Here is an 8,179-nt window from a genome sequence, read left to right as displayed (position 1 = left end):
ATAATTTTATATCATTATTTATTTTAAAAATAATTTGTCACATAAAAAGTTATCATTGGATATTGTCAGTCCTTATTCAAAAGAACTCTCTCCTCTAAAAAATTGTATGGAGACTCTCATTTCTCTCTCCAACAGTTAGTTCCCCTTTGTGTCAAGAAAAATGTAATGAAAACCAACTATTAGAGTTACTCTTAGCAAGAAGAGTTTTCCTTTTTCATGTTATTATACTACTATATTTATTAATAATATATTTATACTTTAATGTTAATACGTATAATCATTTTGACATTCGGTAATAATTTATTATAATAAAAATATGAATATTAATATATAATATTATTTTAGCATATAAAATAATATTTAATATGTCATATTTTTAAAAGTTAATAATAAGATATAATGTTCACATTATTAATAAAAGTTAATAATAATATATCTATGTAATTTTTTATCCAAGTCTATTTAAGTTGGCCCAACACAAAAAGAAAATTCAATTCTATTAAATGAGCATGTATTTACGCGCCCAAACCCCTAAAACGTTTAATATTTATTCGCGCCTTTATTATGAAACAACGTTCCTTCTTGAACCTCAAAATCGCTACTGGAGAAGTTCAAATCTCTCTCAAAATCTCTCAAATCTCCATCGTGTTCTCTATAGAAATTGCTCCTACTCCAGAATTGCGTCAACCTTTCAAAAGGAAGAAGAAAAAATAAACAAAAACAAGAATAGAGACTCCGCAAGGTATGAGAAAAACTGTCGTTATTATGTTCATTTAATTTCTCTCAAAACTCGCATTTTACCTAGTTCGATTTAATGTTTAGTGGATTGAGTTGCTTCGTTTAGTAGATCGGCTTATTCTAAATCCATTTTTATTGTGTAACTAGGGCATACGAATAAAAAATGTGTTGTTATTTTCTTTCTGTGATATATTGATCAGTTCATTGGTGTTGGTCATTTTGATTCACTTGATTGTTAGTGTATTTAGTTGAGTCATTGTGCATGCAGAAAAGTTTTTCTTGATGATTAAATGTTTATTATGTTTTATTAAGCACATGAATATTGTTCGGTTCAGTGGAGTTGCTCATTTTGATTCACTTGATTGTTAGTGTGTTCATTTGAGTCCTTGTGCATGTAGAAATATTTTTCATGATGATTGAATGTTTATCATGTTTTATTCAATACGTGAATGTTGTTCGGTTTAGTAGAGTTGCTCATTTTGATTCACTTGATTGTTAGTGTGTTCAGTTGAGTCCTTGTGCATGCAGAAATATTTTTCTTTATGATTGAATGTTTGTCACGTTTTGTTCAGCACAAGAATGTTGTTCGGTTCAGTGGAGTTGCTCATTTTGATTCAATTGATTGTTAGTGTGTTCAGTTGAGTCCTTATGCATGCAGAAATATTTTTCTTGATGAATGAATGTTTATCACATTTTATTCAGCACATGAATGTTGTTCGATTCAGTGGAGTTGCTCATTTTGATTCACTTGATTAAAATGTGCATGCTTGTGCTTGTCAGTGTATTGAGTGAATTATTGACCAAATTTTTTTGTCCTTACAGCAAAAATGAAGAAGACAATTGTGACAAAGAAGGAGAAGCCGCGCTATAATGTAAGCATATGTACAAAATAAGAAACCAAGTGATTCAGGCATCTAAAACAATAAGACTCCTGAAGTCATCTACTACCCTCTCCAGCCGTTATTGTAAATTGACATATCAGGATTTAGATAGTAAGCCTATACTTTGTTTGACTGGTTGTAATTAACATTATTTTGTTTAACTCGTTTAAAAAAGCAAACACTGCTTCTTTGAATGTATATATGTGAATATTAATATAAATATTATTGAAAATCTAATGTTAATGTATATATTTGATTTAAGATGGATTAGTTCTTGTTTTGTCGGTCTGAAATGTTAATGTATATATTTATTGGAATTGTCTGGCTGCTGTTTTGTTTCAGGTTCACAGTGATTGAAAATCAGGGTATTTATCAAACATTGATAGCCCAAAAAACCCGAATGAACCAAAATTAATACACTGGATAGACCGAAAAAGTGCATATATCACTATTAAAAAAATGTTTCTATCAGTATTCAGTTTCAAAACAGCTTTCTGCATAATGAACCGAACACATTATTAAGGTGAATCAACTATATAGTACTAAATGAACGAAACATTATCCATTATATAAAATCAAATTCAAAACAACTTTTTGCATAATAAACCGAAGACGTTATTAAGGTGAACCAACTGTATAGTACTAAATGAACGAAACATTATCCATTATATAAAATCAAATTCAAAACACCTATGTCTACAATTTAAAGATTATCAATTCAATTCAATTCAAAATACCTGTGTACATTCAATTCAATTCAATTCAATTTAGCAATTGCATTCCATTCAATTCGATTCAAAAAATAATCTAAAAGAGTGCTTGATTGGACTTTGAGAGAAATAAATTTATGAATCTAATACAAAAGACTGGGACTTCAAAATTTCATCTGGAGATGTTAAAGCATTTTACTTATTGGGAAGCTTGAAAAAGAATAGCAACACAACAAAATTCAATGAGAATAACGTGGCGCAACTCATAAAAACTAATTACTTTGACACACTTGCTCCTTGTGTGCATATAACAGAGATTATTTGCAATAAACTAATGGATCACTTAGAATGGAGCATTGGGAGAAAAGATATATATTTGCAATAAACAGAACACGTCATTTATGATAAAATAATTGTATAGTACTAAATGAATAGAGCATTATCCATGTTAGAGAATCATTAGAATCAATTTAGATCAATTAGTATCATCTATATTTATTTAGTATATCTGTACATTAATTGTAGGATTCTATGTCTTTATTACTTTGATTCATTTAGCATCTATAAATACCCCTTGTATATTGTACCTTTTGAACACAACTCAATAATACACTTTTCAGATTACTCTCTCAGTGTCTTGTTTATAACAATCCATTATATAAAATCAAATTCAAACAGCTTTCTGCATAATGAACTGAACACATTATCATGGTGAAACAATTGTATAGTACTAAATGATCGGAATAGTATTCATTATATAAGTTCAAAACACCTATGTCTACAATTGAGAGATTATCAATTCAATTCAATTCAATTCAATTTAACAATTGCATTCTATTCGATTCGATTAAAAAGAATTCAAACCACGTCCACTTGATTCGTTTTAGAAGAATAATCCAAAATGTCTCATTCAACTGATTTGAAGTTGATATGTTGATAGAATATTAAAATCTAAAAACGAAGAAGATAAATCCACAAAATCAAAAAAGAAAATGAAAAATAATAGGAAGAAGAAGGATGAGCAACAGAGAAGAACAACGAGCAGAAGAAAAAAAAAAGAAGAACGATGAGCAGTGAAAATTGCAGATCCGAAAGTTATAATGCAACTGTTACGTTGATAGGAGAGCACGCGTATATTTCACGTACCTTGGAAAGAGGGAGGCGCGTTAACGAAAAACTGCTTAGATGACTTGGATAGGTATTTTATATGGATGTGGAGGATTATTGTAACAATTATTAGCAATAAAAAAATAAAAAAAATGTTGCACCGTCATTAAAAAAATTATACATATTACCTAAAAATATTAATATTTAAGATATATGCGTACTGAGATAATTATTGTAATAATATTAATATTATCATTAGTAATAACATTAAAATAATAGTATGCATGATATTTTTTCTCGGTGAGAAGATGCAACAATAATCCTTCTTCAATTTCTTTTTCTGTAGTAGTGATAAGGAGCCAATGGCCTAAACGTACAATGTATACACCAAGGTTTGAACTCTTGATCTTCCGGATCAAGAACTCTAATACCATGTCCTAAAACCACTCATCCCAAAAGCGTAACTTGATAGGACAATGTAACATTAATAATTATATTTTTAATACTTTCTAAACCTTCATTGTACACATTGTACACTTTAAGTCATTAGCTCCTTATACTTTCTCATATAATTAAAAGGTAAAAAGATAAAAAAAAACAAATAACAATCTACTACATTCAACAAATCCATAATAATGTAACCTGCAAAAAAACAAATTTTAATTAGAAATACATATTTAATGGACCAATCCATCAAATATATGAACATCAATAAAGTACTCCGCAAGCATGATTTGATACAAAAGGTTTACAACAAATGTAAATCTTAATATAATGACCGTTGATAACTAACTAGAAGAAAAAAAAAGGAAAAATAAAAAAGAAAATAGAGTTGACTAGTTTTCCATGAACATAGAAGCAACTGAAAATAAGAATGGTAATAAAAAAATAAAGTCGGGTTTGGCTTCTTAACTATATCCCATTTGTTGCTGCACTGCTGAGGAGGTTGGTAATTTGCATACCCTGGATAGCTTTCATACATGTCAGGGTCCTGTCCATAACAATAATTTTCATAACATCCTGCTAACATGTCCACAACTCACGAGGGTTAGCCAGTGTAAACTACCCACATCTAAATAATCTAAAATATGCGGATTGCACTCTTCATTGTACTCTTGAGGTACAAGCATCTCACGTGTTTCAACAAACAGAACATAAATGAAAAGACGGTTAACAATAAATTAAAAAAATAAAATAACATGAAGCAAAAGCAGCGAGCATTCCTTTTCAAATCAAAACAAAAGTAGTTGAAAATGATTCTTTGCTTAACAATGAGAGGCATCCTATTGGCCAAACTAAATTAGTGCCTATTCAACATCACGCTGCCAGCATTTGACTACAAAGACATCACTTAAAGATATGTGTAGTTGGCTAAGCCTTTTTATGAACACATCAACTGACAGTAATAGAACATAAATTTTCAATCCATTGTAGCCTTGTTAAAAATAAAAAAGGTAAGAAAATGTGAAATGCTGCTTGAGGAACAATCAACAAGATTGTAGAGTCCCTTCAAAAGGCCTCTCTCAAAGAATCCTAAACTTAATTGATTCCGATTGCTATCCGCCCCTAACTAAACCACATATGAAATTGATTATTTTCACAGGAACACTCAAATGGCATAGGTTACATTACTTGTTAAGAATTTCGCTCTACCATGCGATGGCGAACGACACATGGAGGAAGCGGATGAGCAATGATGGCGATGGCGCACGACGCCAGGGACGACGTGCACGCCACAGACTGACATGAGAAGCAACGGACAATGACCACGAGAAACGCAGCTAGACAGGAAGAACTAGGGTTAAGACTATGACCTTGGGACATAATACAAAGGCTTCTTTTGGTATTTTAGAAATATATAGATTTATTTAATTAGATGTTTTATTTTAATAATAAAAATATTCGATTACAAAAAATATAAGATTTTAACTAAAAATTTGACAAAATTATAAGGATTTGTAGAGTAATTAAATTTTATAAAAAATTGTGTTACCAAAGACACCTCCAATTTAGGGGTGGCAAATAGTAGAGTAGGGTAGGATTTGGAGTCAACCCTAATCTTATATGCGGGTTGAGAATATCTCAACCCTAATCATACTCGTTCTTAACTTACTGTAGGATTTGGAGTCAACCCTAATCTTATCTGCGGGTTGAGAATATCTCAACCCGTATTCTCAACCCTAATCATACTCGTTCTTAACTTACTCGCGGGTTACAAAAAAATACAATATTATTATATAACTTTATGATAATTTAAAATATAACGGACTTTTATCTAAAAAATATTAAATTATCAATTAATGATATTTTTTTAGTGGCTAATGATCTTTTATATTTAGTGAGAGGTCTTTAGTTCAATATCTATTTGAAACATATTTTTATATAAATATATAGGGTGCGAGTTAGTCGGGTACAACCCACACCCTATCTGACCTGCACAAGAACCCTACCCATATCCTATCTATCCACTGCGAATCGGGTTAACAACCCTACTCGACCAAATGGGGTCAAATTGAATACCCACCTGTTCATTAGTCATGAATACATATATATACATCTTTTGACATGAAACTATATCAAACCTTTTTTTTTATTTTAAAAGGCATAATTTATGATTCTAATAAATTAGAATATAATTTTCTATCCTAGTAATAAATATACACAAAAGTACTCTTTGAGTACTGTATCTCTACTTAATTATGGAAATATTATTGATATAATATTTTTATCTCTAGGTGACTTTAACCGGATGTTGTTACTGATAAGCACATGGATGTTTCTTTTTCTTGTAAATTAGATGGTTTTGAATATAATTTATATGTTTCATGTGTTATGCATTAATAAAACATAATTAATTATATGGAACCAACTAATGACTGATCAAAGCATCTGTTCTGAGTCACCAAAAAAAGCATATGTTCTGTAATTCTTTTCTAACACTAGCGTATCTTCCCTCATGTTTTGAACGTGGTCAACAATAATTTAAAAAATAAATTAAATTATAAATTAATAAAACTAATTATAATTAATTATGTTGTTCCATTCTTGGCTAATTATTAGTTGGTTCTATATACTTTTCTTATTTTTATTAATAGTATATCATCAAAAAATAGATGATATAAAAAATAACAAAAAATAATTTGTTAGTTTGTATCTATTTTTTATTATTAAAGTCTCATTTTAATAAATAAAAAAGTTAAGTCGTTTTGTCTTTATCTTATTTCTTATTCTTATTTGATTCATGGCAAATTATTGATGAAGCTTCTATCAATAGCTCCATTCATGGAGGTCCGAGTCATGTTGATGTTTCTAATTTGGCCACCTTGTAGACTCCTTTGATGTTCACATTTTCCACAAATTGATTCTTATATTTAGATTCGCACATGGTAATTTTTCCAATCCAGCTCAAATAAAAACATTACACTTGTTTATTTTACGCCAAAATATTAACTTAAAAAAAGAGGAATGGAGAGCGGAATGCTTAAAGAACCTCCACCTCCGTCAACCTCAGAAGTCGCGATTGTCACCACTCTAGCTTCTTTGACCACCAGCACCCACGATTCCTGACCGACACTGGGTTGCAATGCTACAAGTGTTTTAGCTTGCCGCATCAACTTTTAATTTGTTACACCAGTATTAAATATTTAATAAAATAAATAAATAACAAAGATTAAAATATAGAAAATAAATATTTCATGGAGACAAAAAAAATTTATTTAAACAATATTTTGTTATTTGATATCTCTAATGTTATAAATTTTTTTAATTTTTTAATTTTAAGATCATCTTAAATTATTAAAAAAGTTAGATATTTGAAAGCATATTATAATTGAAAGAATTTAATTTTTTTTTCAACTCTCTAATTTCTAATAAGATAAAGGTTGCAAGGTGATTTTTGTATATAGAGAACAAAACTGTGAAATTTTATGTATATTTGACTATTGGTTGTTATCAAATTCTAAAGGTCTAATTAAAATAAAATATTTTATTTTATTTTATGACTGAAAAATGTTGTTTTTCAAGTCTCCCTCTTTTTCTGACCAATATATCTGGTCTTATTAATAACGGAAGAGCATAATTTTTTAATACAAAAGATAAGATTTTGAAAATTTCAATAATAATAAATACATAAAATAATTTATTTTTTCAATAAAAGTTTTCTATTTTAGTGTTTTAAGACCTCTATTATAATTATTTAAGTGTTAAGACTTGTACTATTTTTTTTTTAAAGTCATCTAAAATTCGCTGAATTTTAAGACATCTTATAAATTCAAAGATTATTTTCATTTGTTGGAATAGAGTCTATTTTTTAAAAATAATTTTTGATAATCCATAACTTTAAAATATTATAAATTCAAATATAAGGAAGAATATGTTTATACTAAAGGTAAATTTTACAAATTTATATTCCCCACTAATTTTTTATTTATAAATTTACCAACTTAATTACAAATCTAAAACTCTACCTTTAAGAAATTATTTAGAATATAATTAAGAAGATATTTAAAAATATTGATCATTTTCCATTTTAGTTGACCGATCATACATTAAGTGGATTCTCAAAATATTATTTACTAGATTGGTATCTTATCAATGGTTTGTGAGATGGGGTTGGTCAAATTGTTATTTGAGTGATATGATTTAAGTCTCACAATTTTTATATTAAAATAAATTATAGTCAAATAAATATTATTTTAAATAAAAAATTATTTTAAAAGATATAAATTTAAATAATTTTTTTAT

The sequence above is a fragment of the Arachis duranensis genome, chromosome 3, assembly GCF_000817695.3.
Source record: "Arachis duranensis cultivar V14167 chromosome 3, aradu.V14167.gnm2.J7QH, whole genome shotgun sequence".
Classification (NCBI taxonomy): Eukaryota; Viridiplantae; Streptophyta; class Magnoliopsida; order Fabales; family Fabaceae; genus Arachis; species Arachis duranensis.
The sequence above is the reverse complement of the archived record's forward strand: the minus strand, read 5'-3'. Positions refer to the sequence as shown.